Raw genomic sequence first — 13,534 nt, 5'->3', positions numbered from 1 at the left:
TATAATAATAAACCGTGTCGGATTACAGGGGGTGTCAATTGTAGGATTCATGTATTCTTACGTCTCTGTGAAATGGTGTATAAGTTTTGTGTGATAAAAGAGGCCTATTATAGCTAGGCATTGATTTAAAAGTCTTTAGTTAAAACCATGTAAGAGATTTAGATTTTATACTCTTCCATGTACATTTCGTTGCCTTCAACATTTTAAAGTCAAGGTGCTTTTATAGCGTGACCGAATATTTAGAACATAAGTTTAACAATTACTTATAAATGACTTAACTTCTTATTATGACATTTGCATGCCTATTTATATATGGCTGATTGTGCGGATTTTTCTTGTTGTTCGATTTTTTTATTTTGTACCACAATCTTGGCAAATAAAGGATTTACATTGACATTCACATTCACACTGGTCGAGACTCGATTAGCGTAATTTAATTTACATGAAACGTTTATTTTTATTAATAATAAAATTTCTGAATAAAATTTAGTGAAGTTCGCCCAGCGAATATGTAAAATCATACCACATTTGATTAAGTGATAAACCCACTCCGAGATCGGATTTAATTAATAGCCCGGACTAGGAACGGAAGATATGAAGCACCTCAGGAAATGTATCGACGTGATCCACTGTCACACAGGTTTCTATTCCAAATATCAAGTGTTATTCATCTGAGAGTAGATTGTTATAGAAAAAAATGTACCGTATTTATTTACAATTTAAATATTAAATTTTTCAGTATAGATTAGTTTAAGTTATCACTTTTGTCCGGCGTCCCAAGATGCAAACATTTTATTTATTCAAGGCTTTTATAAAATGCCAAATACACCAAAAACCTAAGTAATTTCCATCATCACCATAGCTGTGAAATGTCTCGCATTCAACACAATTGTTTCGTGATGTTTTTACTTATACCGAACAAACAGTGCTTTAATTGGATTCGTGAATACGTATTTTAATTAAATTGGTAATGGAAACAAATGCTGTCACCCACCTACCTCGCTGAGATTTTGAAGCCACTTGCCAGCCCGTATAATATACCTGTACAATTCAGGATTCCATGGAGCGTTATCATATATTACTCGGATTATATATGAGTCATAACATTTACATTACCTCATTACCCTTTCATAAATTTTCAAACTAATATAAGTATGAACAAACCGATTGTGTTATTGTGGAACAGTCATTCCTTTTTAAATTAAAATGTTGTTTTCGTGAATTTTAAGTTTGCGACAACATTTAATTCCACCTTCACGTCTGGCGTTCTATGACAAATATTCTACGACCAATCGCTTTTTAAGACACTTCTTACGGCACTCCTCCACTTTATCAAACCAGCGGCCATTCCACATATCACTGAATCGTTACGTCTTAGGGGCTTTCAAAAGAAGAAAAGAAGAAAAAGTCGTATCGCTTTAGAAATACCTCTATTGGTAGCTGGTAAAAAGAGGTGGTGCGCGGCTGAAAGTGCCTTAAAAAGCGCTATATTGTGGAACACCAGGCGTCGAGATGGAGAGGATGGAATTTAATATACTAATGGGCAATACTAACTTTACGCAATCATAATTTTTTCCTTCTACCAACTTGCATACATTGCGTACTAAGTCTCATCTCGGACTGGGGGCTGTAAACATATGATAGTACGTGGTGTACACATTGCCCGAGAAGACTGTTTGTGTGATTCTGTGGAAGGTGGATTTGTTATTTCATGTTTCTATCAAAAACCCTAATTGATTGGTTCTGGGTAAAGCTGTGTATGGGACATTGACGCAATATGTACGTTTTATATCTGGTTTATCTATATAAAGGGTTTTTCAACAAGAACTTTGTTTTCTAAAACAAAATAAAACAAAGAATTTAGAGGAAAATGAATAAAATTTTTATTGTATTACAAAGAGAAAAGTTTGGCAATTATGAATGAAAAATGATATCTGGCAAATGTCCACCACGACCACGCTGACAGATGTTGATTCTTTCATCAAAATTTTTAATCACTTTTTGGCAAAATGGAGGGTCTATTTCGTTAATGACATCACGGATTTTGAGTTTTAAGGCTGCAATCGATTCGATTGGCTCCGTATAGACTCTGTCTTTAACATAGCCCCACAAAAAATAATCCAGTGGTGTTAAATCACACGATCTGGCTGGCCACTTAACAGCTGAATTTCGCGAAATTATGCGCTCGGGAAATTTGGTTTGCAATAAATTGATCGTTTCATTGGCTGTGTGACATGTGGCACCGTCCTGTTGAAACCACATTTCAGTGATATCCATGTCATCAATAATAGGCCAAAATTTAGTGGTTAACATCTCGCGATACCGTGATCCATTGACTGTTACCGCATTTCCAGCCTCATCTTCGAAAAAAAACGGCCCAATCACGCCTCCAGACCACATAGTGCACCACACAGTAACACGTTGAGTATGCAAAGCCTTCTCAATAGTTGCTTTAGGATTTTCAGAAGCCCAAATGCGACAATTTTGCTTGTTGACGTACCCTGACAAATGAAAATGGGCTTCGTCTGAAAAAATCATTTTTTCAGAAAAACCAGCAGGTTGTTCCTGAATGAACTGAGCGAATCTGCGGCGAATGGCTTGAATGGTCGATCAGCTTTAATTCCTGCACCAGTTGAATCTTGTAAGGCTTCAAAGCCAAATCCTTTCGCAAAATTCGCCATGTTGTGCTTTTGGATAACCCCAATTGTTGAGAACGTCGTGAAATTGACAAATTTTGATCTTCTTCAACACTGTGGCTCACAGCGGCGATGTTTTCTGTTGAACGACCCGGTCGAACACGTGTTGGTGTTGACACATTTTGTACCGAGCCTGTCGACTCAAATTTCGCGACCAAATTCTTAACAGCGGTCTCAGAAGGACGATTATGCTGGCCGAAAATATCACGAATTTTACGAAATGTAACTTTAACAGAACCACCATTTTTATAGTGGATTTGAATTATTTTAATGCGATTTTCGAGCGAAATTGAATTCATTGTAATAATTGCCAAAGCACCTGCTACGAATACCGCCAAAAACTAAATGTCAAAACTATCACGTTCTCGGTGTTGCCACAATTGAAAAACAAACTTCTTGTTGAAATACCCTATATATAAAAATGAAACCCGTTTTCCGTTGTCACGACATTGACTTGACCGATTTGTCTGATTCTTTTTTTATAATATTCCTTGAAGTACGAGGTTGGTTTTTATGGAGAGAAAAATTAAAAAAATTGAGTGAAAAAGTCTAAAAACAACACTTTTCTATATTCCCATACAAAATATTCGTAATAATATTTAAAGGCAATTTGAACTTTAATACCATATCATAAAGTTCAAGTGTTAGTGGAGGGGTTCCGGGAAGGTAAATTTTTATTTTTTGACATAATGTATTTGTTGTATTACCAACTTTCTTTTTTTTATCTTACTAGCTAGACCGGTGTCCCGAATAGCAGAATAAGTAGGTATTAAAAAAAATTAAGAATCGACTGTTAGGCGGTACGATGTTCGCCAGGCCAGCTAGTATTTCATATAAATTGAATTGTTATTTTACCGGTAATCAAACATTTCCGTAACACGCAGAATGCGTTGTAATTAATTAACAAATGTTATAGAAAAACATGACTAAACGATAAGATTTTGATCGTATAGAGTTGAAACATAACAAGATAAAGTGATTTAATAAGATTTACCGCACTAGATAATAAATTTAGAATTATCATATAAATTTTCACGTTAGGAATTTCGTGACAGTTAAAGAACATACATCAATTTACATTCCTCTTGAAGACTATCGAAATTATTGTACTTGGCAACATTATAGTGCGGTGGGGGAAAGTTCGCACATTGTTGGCGCCAAAAAATTACCTAATAAATGACTACTGCGCATCAATCAACTCTGGCAACTAAAGCAGCGAGAATTTTTATATATGTATTACCTTATAAATATTAGTTAAATATTTTCTTCTGTTATATGTTACGATTGTTTTTGTGAAAACTGTTGGATCTTTCAATAACATCTGTTATATATCTCTTAACTTTTATGAATCTGTTTTCATTCCTTATAAAATAAATAAATGTCTGTAAAATAAATTATGTTTATATTTTATATATAGCATTAAGGTTTTTCAATGTTCCAGTTATCTGTTTGACTAATTGCTTAATCATTATTAATAATTAAATGTATTCTAATAAAAATTAATGAAATGCTTCTACCGCATTTACAATGGAGAGTGTTCACAGAAGTTGTTCGGATTAATAACCGCAGCTATAGCTGAGTTTCATCATCGGACGTTGTGGCAGAATACGAAATTCCACCCTTATCACCTCGACGTCCTTCGTTGTGGAAACAACTGAGCGTTTTCTAAGACAGTTTTTGCCGCTCACCACCACTATGTGGAACCAGCTGGCCACTGCAGAATTTCCGAACCAATTCGACATACGGTCCTTCAAAAAAAGAGAGTACCAATTCCTTAAAGGCCGTCAACGCACTCACGAGCCATCTGGCATTGAGAGTTTCCATGGGCGGCGATATCACTTAACATCAGATGAGCCTCCTGCCCGTTTGCCCCCTGTTCTAATGAATTCAGCCTTGGTTTTAAGAAAAAATGCTGTTTCGTCCAATTATGCTTAAATTGTGATGACACTTGTTTTTTATTCGTAGAAACATGAAACAAATCGTAGATTTTGGAACGATACAGGTAACTTTACCGACGCGGTATTACTAAGAGGCTAAAAGTTCTCGAGGGACACCAAGTTCACGTCTCACGTAGCTGGAATCGAATTTGAAAAAAATAAAAGCACTACCAAGGGATGAAAGGAACAAAAGTTTCAAACGGAAAATGGATTAGAGCGATCCGCGAGAGCGGAGCTTTATATAATAAAACAATAAACGAGTCAATTTCGTAAACAAAACTTTTTAAACCTAAAAAGGATTGGTTTGATTGAAGCGTTTTAAAGAAGTAATTAGTTTACCATAGAGCCTAGATCCTGTCAGCACTAAATATTGCAGGTTGACAAATGAGGGGGATCTAGTGATACATATTGTATGTTACACAAAGTTTGAACAAATTTGAATAAGACCGTCGTTAAACAGTAGTTTTTGTGTTTACTAGTAACGTGATTTGCAATAAGTGGAAGAAAGAAAACCACCCGTTCTACCTTTTAGGTATGAGCTTCAGAATTCCCTATCTGTTTCGAGATCATTTGTTTCTTCGAATGAGCAAGTCGGTGATCAGACTTCTGCCCTGCGATTCTGTAACTCACTTTTCGAACTCACACAGCGGTTTTCGCATCGGTGGTCGCTATCAAATCAGTCGTGAAGCAGTCATTTTATGATTTGGCATTCTGAAAAGGTAGGAGCTTGTAGTTTATTGTTTATATCCGGTTATAACCGTCGACTTTTCTGGTCTAAAGCAAGCGTTCATGTCTGGAAATCTGTAATAATACAACTTTAAACATGGATTACAAGGCTGTGTATACTATATATATATGTATATTTTTTTTCATGTTTCACGGAATAAGGATGGACAGGTCTAGAATACATTTCCATCCAAGGTAATTTTTAAGTAGTCGAATATCACGTAGGATAGATATAATAATGATGCCTAGAAACTATTTTATTAACTTTTCCAGTTCTCAAATTTCAAAGATATGTAATATCTACTAAAGATCAGAAACACATCATACTCACGTAATTTAATAAAGTTCAATATCATAATGTTTTATATTAAAATAAAAAGAAAAAGCATATACAAAACAATAAATATAATTACCTCTGTTTGATCTAAATAACATTTTCCGAATACCTACGTGCCATACTACGCGATAAGGGCGCAAGTTCCTCAAAGTGTCACAGTGAAGTTAATTTTAAGGAAAAAGCAGTATACATTCCACGTTAATTTCCGCCATTTATATGTCCCGAAGTCGGAGCTTTTAAACGTTATCACCAAACCGCTACATTTACTTTCGGCGTGATTTCTTGAACGAAGTCTATCGAACGTAGAAGACGTTCAAAATAAAGTTTTGATTTAAGTTTTTTCATTGTCTATTCAAAGTCTGTGTCATGCGTGCCAATATATACTTTGTTCTTAAGCTATAGACAAATCAAACAGTTCATCTCGCTACCTTATTAAAAAATAAAAAATGTCATTCTTCATGCGTCAGCTGTCACGTGCCAGTGATTCCGCCAATACCAATCCAATATTCTTGTTGGGTCATGGGTGGTACATACGTAGAGCCTTGCTAAGCGACATTAGTGGTAAATAAAAATAGTCTGAGAACCGTGTTTTAAGGTTTTATATAATAACTAAAACATCTTTAGCCGTAAAACCTCTGCAATTATATTTATTTAATCTCAATAAAGTGTGAATAAGGGATGATAATTCTGCTGATATCATCTTTTAAATTAGTGTTACATGATATAATAAACAAACTAGACTCATGAACTCATTATTAGTCGATCATAATATTTATTGTATATACCTACCTACCTACGTTCAAGTGGAGGTTGTTTAAATCTAATATTATGCAAGAGTTGATTGTTTTTCTGTAGTTAGTTTGCGTCATAGCGGATATTGAGGGCGGGCGGCGTTAACTTTAACATTATTGAACATTTCGCTCGGCATTTTCAATAGTAGTTTAGTTTTGATTAAGTTAAAACCATTACGTAACGCGATACTACGCGATGATTCTAGTTTGTTATTTCTAATATTGATGTCGTATTTAACAAAGTGTTGCATTATTTATTGGGATAAAAAAATTCTTGAATTCTTCAGCTACTAAATATCTTTAAGAGTAGATCGATAACGCAAAGTATACATTTGTATTTTAATAAATTATATTATGAATAAAAAATCTTTTTTTTTAACACTGATATTTGTAAGCACCCATCAGGGGCAGGTGTGTGTGTACACGTGTACACACATGGCTATTGGCACTCAGCCAGCCATGCCCTGTCTACACGGTGTCGTACGACGTTGACACACTACCAAAATATTTCAGCACTTTTATTGAAACAAGAGACTGATATATCTGTTAAAGGTCGTTAAGGTTCATGAGATTTTACGAGATTTTTCATTCGTAGCTGGTTTATATTAAATTTAATTTATAGTTAAAAAAAGGATAATACCATTTTTTGTGATTATGTACTTGCATAAATGCCTATATTTGTAAGACGCTAGAAGCATGTGGCACGCGTCCGGCCCACAAGACCGTTTCCGGCGTATGCAAGCTCTAGGCGAGACAGAACTTCCGGTCGGTGTCGTTTGCTATCCACATTGAACATAATATTTTTAAGAAATCTTTTTCATTGGCTGCATCTCATATGTATTTATATTCTTCATATATTGTACTTATGTGCAACAAAACTGGGATGTTTATTGATAATTTATAAGGGAAATCTTTGTGTGTAGGGGCTTGAAACAACGATTGTTTTAGCAATCGCATCTTTGACCTTCGTCCACGGGGATACTTTGTGTACTAAGCTTCGGAGGCGGTTCTCAACTGTAACAAATAACGCTGTCATAAGTGTTATATTTATATCATCTTTTGTATAAAAATAACAATTACAATGAATTGCGTTTCGTGAAAGTACTGCGTTCTATCTTACTGAATGTAACACGAAGGAAAGCGGAACAATACGATGGTGAGCGCATGTAATTTCGGTTTCAGTTAGAATCGGGCAAGTTTATAATTTAATTAAGAGTTCTCGAATCCACTTGCTTATCAGCTTAGACATTGTATGTGTGTTTCGGAAAATTGTATTGATAGGAGTTAAACATTTATTTAATAGAGTGTTTAAAGTATTGATTTGTAACTTTACGTTTGCCGATAAGTAGTGAAAGTACAGGGAATTACTGGGTATTTCTATGATTACACTTTATGTTAATCAATTACAATTTAAGGTTACTTGTAAAAAATCTGAAGATCGAGGGAGGGTTTGTATCTTTAGTTGTGATTTTCGTAAACTAAAACATATACAAAAAAGTTAGAGCGTTTCCGTCCTAAATAAAACATATAAAAATAATGTAACAACTAATATAAAAATCTATTTTATCTACAGTTATCATTCACAATATGCAGTCGGAAGCAGTTTTCTTCCTAATGTTTGCCACGTTTCATAATAAAACCCACTGTAGAATATTTTATTTCAATATCGAAGCTTATAATCCTCCGACAGGGCTATTCAAAGACAGCTTTTCTATATAATAGGGGAGAAAAAGGCTCATGTGATGTTAAGCGAAACTCCCGCTCATCGATACTCACACTCACCGAGGCTCGCGACTACGTTGCTGGCCGTTTAAGGTGCCTTAAAAATCCAGAGAAGAATTTATAGAATTATAAAAGACTTAGCATTCAAGATTCAAGGTAGTCTTGTTTGTGTGGACATATTAGCGAAATAAGGAAAACAACAAAAATTCGGGAATAATAAAATTAATTTACTAAAACAACAATGAGACCGACAGGTAGACGAGGGTGCTGGTGCGAGTCTGGGCGCGTAATGAAGAAATACAATAAAGTCAAGAAAACAAAAGAATAATGAAAGAAATATAAGAGTGAACACTAAGTGTTTGCGTTTCATTATTAATGACCAGGCGCTCGGCTAAATCCATGAAATTGTGCATAAATTTAAAATATTCAAGATTCTTATAAAAACTAGGAAAACCAGCTAATATTATAAACGCGTAAGTTTAGTATGGATGGATGTTTGCTACTCTTTCACGTAAAACTACTGAATGGATTTTAATTAAACTTTACAATAATATAGTATCAGAATAACAAATGGGCTACAATTTATAAAGATATTGTGTGAATTGTCCAAAATATAAGGTAAGTACGAAAAATTCTACCATCTGCGAGCTATTCTGGCGTGCGCTGCCAAAACCGCTATAGTTACACATATGTAATGTATGATGAAAATGTAGTTGTATGTAGTAATAGTTCTACAAAAAAGCCCGTCACAGTATATACCTATCTATATCTTATGGTTAAGCCATTATAGCCAAAATAGTGAACCATAACTACAATAAAAATTGATAATTCATTTGAAATGCACATTTGGTAGTAATAAATGGATTCCTAAATGAAAATACATACTTTTATCGCTAGTGGTATTAAAGTCAAATAAAATATGTCTTTCACGCTACATCATATGGACTAATATTATTTTTATCCTGCGCAGACGAAGTTGAGGGCACCAGCTAGTATTTAATAAAACCTTTGTAAAACATATAAACAGTTTTCTTCCAGTTCCCAAAAGATATTTTCGTAAAGAAAAATTGTAGACTATTTTTTAATTTTCCGACTACATCACCAAGTAATAAATAAAGGCAATCAGTTTATTTATTGTCAACGTATACACTTTCTCACTGTTGCGGTTGTATGAAAACATCAGTTTGTCATAGTTATCGTATAATGTATGTTATGTGAATGGATAATATGAATGATTAACGGCGTAACATTCACGTTATAATTACAAAATACGTCTGGAATTATGCAATATCTTTTTCATTTGGATATAGTTTTAATTATTAATCATTTCTCTCATGTTGACCAAGATACCGTACAGAAAAGAATCTGCCTATCTTTGAAATAATAAACTTTGATTTAGATAAATCATGTCGTTAATTTTAATTTTAAAACTTATTTATGAGCAGTGTTGGCCTAGTGGCTTCAGCGTGCGACTCTCATACCTGAGGTCGTAGGTTCGATCCCCTTCTGTGCACCAATGGATTTTCTTTCTATGTGCGCATTTAACATTTGCTCGAACGGTGAAGGAAAACATTGTGAGGAAACCGACATGTCTTAGACCCAAACATTCGACGGCATGTGTCAGGCACTGAAGGCTGATCATCTATTTGCCAATTAGATTTACAAATGATCATGAAACGGATTCAGAAATCTGAGGCCCAGACCTAAAGAGGTTGTAGCACTACTGATTTTTTTATTTGCAGATACAAACATAAAAGTCGCCGAGTGGAATAGGCAGCCTTATGTATAGTTATCTTTATTTTGCACTTATCCTATTACAGAAAACACAAAATAAAAAGCAGATTTTATAAAAATAATTTTTAGAAGTTCAATTCCATCAACCAGACCTGCTAAAGTCATGTGTATTCTGAGGCATTATTGATTAAGTTTGGAAAACACAGATGTATAAATCCCGGGGAAAGAGGATAAAAACCGGACTTACGCACTAATTCTTTCTTCAAAGGGATACATCACAATACATCGTAAAAAACACACATTGTATTCTTTGAATTTAAAAGTCTCTTTGTGAATAAAGGAAAATAGCATTGCTAGATTGCTATGATTAGATTTTGTTACTTTCAAAATGATCAAGAAAATTCTAAAATTTGCAATTATGTAAGGAATTCCTAATAAAAATATCTGCAAAAACGGTAGCATTTAGTAATGTCATGGAAGTTCGAAGTTTTCTATTTACTTCCAGTGTTCTGTGTAAATTCTTACGACATATCAATATTATTAGATTACTATCAGCTGTAAAATTTTAGTGACTTTAGTATTTCTTTTTTTTCATTAGCCGTCCATACAGTTAATGGAATCTGTATCACCTCGACGTCCGTCGTTCCACACAGCGTTTTCTAAGGCAATTTTGCCTCGCACCACCGCTATGGTGGACCAGCTGCCCACTGAAGTATTTCCGAACCAATTCGTCCTTCAAGAAAAGACGTACCAATTTTTGGAAGGCCGTCAACGCACTTGCGAGCTTCTGGCAATGTGAGTGTCCATGGACGGCGGTATCACTTAACATCAGGTGAGCCTCCTGCCCGTTTGCCTCCTATTACTTAAAAAAACATGGAAACAATAATGAAATGTGCACAAGAGCAGAGACAATATAAGAAAAATATTCCATAACATTTTATCGTTTTGCAGTCTGAGTTGGTAAAATGGGTACCGATACCGCTAACGTTTAAACTATAACATAATCCTCGAAGCATCAAAATAGATAGAGATGGTGAGAGCAATAAGCAATAATATCGAACGACATTACAGCTAAACGTTCGTGACCAGCGCTGTGGGTCGTAACTCGTTCGGTAATCCTGGGGATTTCTCTCCGATGGCCGGCCAGGGCTATTGCGTTCCTCAGTCGTCAACTGTTTTTTCCAATATAGAATGTGCTCAACTTCCAACTGTCAATCTAGCATTTTCGTGTTGGCTATCGCAGGTATAGGACGCGATAAGCGTTAATAGGGGAAGTCGGATGGGCTATACGACATGTGGCTCGACCACCAATGTCAGTTGGAAAAATCCGTCATAGAATTGTCAAGTGTGCCAGTAAGATAAACAGCACAAGTGGTATCGCGGCTCCCGTCAGCCATCGGGCTCCAACTTCGGAAATATCCTCATGATAATTCCATTATTTCCGGAGTAGTTGTCGCCCCAGCGCGGCGTGAGACTCGAAGCCCACTAGACCTAAGTTTACGGTTACGATTTGACACTCTCCTGCTGACTAGTTTCTCGGCTTCTCCGCATGATCGCGTGCCTGATAGGCTAAGTTGTAGAGGACTTGGAATTGTGGGGATTTGGAATTTTAATGCAAAAACGATAAACTCTCCAATACATATTATTTTAGACATAACCTCGAGAAAGACAACTGTATGGAAAGGACCAAGGTGAAGAAGGAGAAGAGTGCGTCCCAAAAAAAGGTGGATAGAGAAATAATCCATAGACAGAGTCAGTTGGAAAAAGCTGGAGGAGGCCTTTACCCGTGAACGGGTTCCGATCGACGGTACTGAAGGTAGCTAAGATATAGGATATATAGGATGGCAAGATAAACAAAATAATGTATGAAATGTAAAAAATCTAAGCTGTATATCATCTTTATTTTTTTCATGATTGGAAATTAAACGGGCTTTATTATTATTAACCTCGAGAAAAACCTTATTTACGATTGGGTTATAAATATCAGCATAATATTAATAAAATACAGATTACAAATCTTTCAATTGATTTGAAATGCTGGTATAGTTAACAGCCCTGCTAAGCCACATCAGCCATCACTGGCCACCCGTGTGAGAGGCGATACGCGGCTTACACCTAAATAACGTCCAGCATAATCCCTTTTTATTAAGTACTTTTACAAATGTTTACACTCATACTAGGTGCCCCCGCGGACCTACCTTTTTAGTACAAACATGGAACATTTTGACTGTTCAAATTCAAATGACTGTTCGGTTTTCCGGAATAAAATCTTTTTAGGTTATCTGTGATCTTTCTCTATATAAACCTTAGAGTTGAAGTTAAAAGTGTAAAATTTTGGGGTGGATACCCCTTATCACTTGAAAGATAGATAGTAGCTGATTCTCAAACTAACTGAATATGCATATATTTTTTTTTGTTTCGGAGGAGTATAGGAACGAACATTGTGACTCGAGAATATTATATATTAGATTATTTTATTACTTAGAAATACGAAATACAAAAAATGTTGCATGTTACACAAGGAATGTTACAAGACTGTTCCTGGTAAATATGACTTTTGGGAGTATTGGATAAGACGTTTATTGAGTGGTTGTCATCTGAATATGATCAAAAGGATCTTGTAAGTGAGGCGAGAGTGTGGGACCACTAATCGGCTCAAGGATTCAGAACTCGTCAGCGTGAAGAGGCTCTATCGAATTTCGCTCTACGAATGATAAGCTAAATTTCGGAGATAGAATTTGACTGATAGACTTAATATTCACAAAAGAAATCGGTTGTCTGTAAAGTCGGTTTACTGACGATAGTTGAACGTGAAAACGTCATAAAAAAATATTAATGGGATGGTTTCATTCAAAAAAAAAATATATATTTGTTTGATAGGTATTTTGTATGGATAGAGAAGGAGGTGAATGGAAATCACAATTGACTTGATCAATTTATGCGTACATTTATTTGTACGCATAAATACAATTATGTCAATTTTAAATGGAACGCCTCAGAGCGAGGTAACGCCGCATGAGTCATGTTTTTTCGTGCGTGCAGCCGGCTCCATCGAATTATAAGATGTTGTCACGTCAAAAATACATGGCGCTAGTAATAACTACACTACACTACACATATTTAAACTAATGTTATAAGAAGAAAGAATGAAGCAATTTATGTATTTGTAAAGAAAAAACTAATGGACCTATTTTAAAAATGCATTCTTCCTGAGAATTATTTATGATCCCTGAATAACATCTATATATATAAAAATGAAACCCATTTTCCGTTGTCACGACATAACATGAAAACGGCTTGACCGATTTGTCTGATTTTTTAAAAATAATATACCTTGAAGTACGAGGATGGTTCTTACGGAGAAAAATTTAAAAAAATTTAGTGAAAAAGTCTAAAAACAACACTTTTCTATATTCCCATATAACATATTCGTAATAATACTTAAAAGTCAATTTGAACTTTAATACCGTAGCATAAAGTTGAAGTGTTAGTGGAGGGGTCCCGGGAAGGTAAATTTTTATTTTTTGACATAATGTATTTGTTGTCTTATCAATTTTATTTTTTTTATCTTACTAGCTAGACCGGTGTCCC

General features: G+C 35.0%; 1 protein-coding gene across 2 annotated transcripts in view; it reads right to left on the bottom strand.

Moving 5' to 3' along the window:
* Positions 1-13,534, bottom strand: part of LOC125063381 (FMRFamide receptor-like) — a 90,155-nt gene that overhangs the window by 56,030 nt on the left and 20,591 nt on the right. The window lies entirely within an intron of this gene.

The sequence above is a fragment of the Pieris napi genome, chromosome 3 (genome assembly GCF_905475465.1).
Source record: "Pieris napi chromosome 3, ilPieNapi1.2, whole genome shotgun sequence".
In the NCBI taxonomy this organism is placed as follows: Eukaryota; Metazoa; Arthropoda; class Insecta; order Lepidoptera; family Pieridae; genus Pieris; species Pieris napi.
This window is presented reverse-complemented; position numbering and strand designations above follow the sequence as displayed.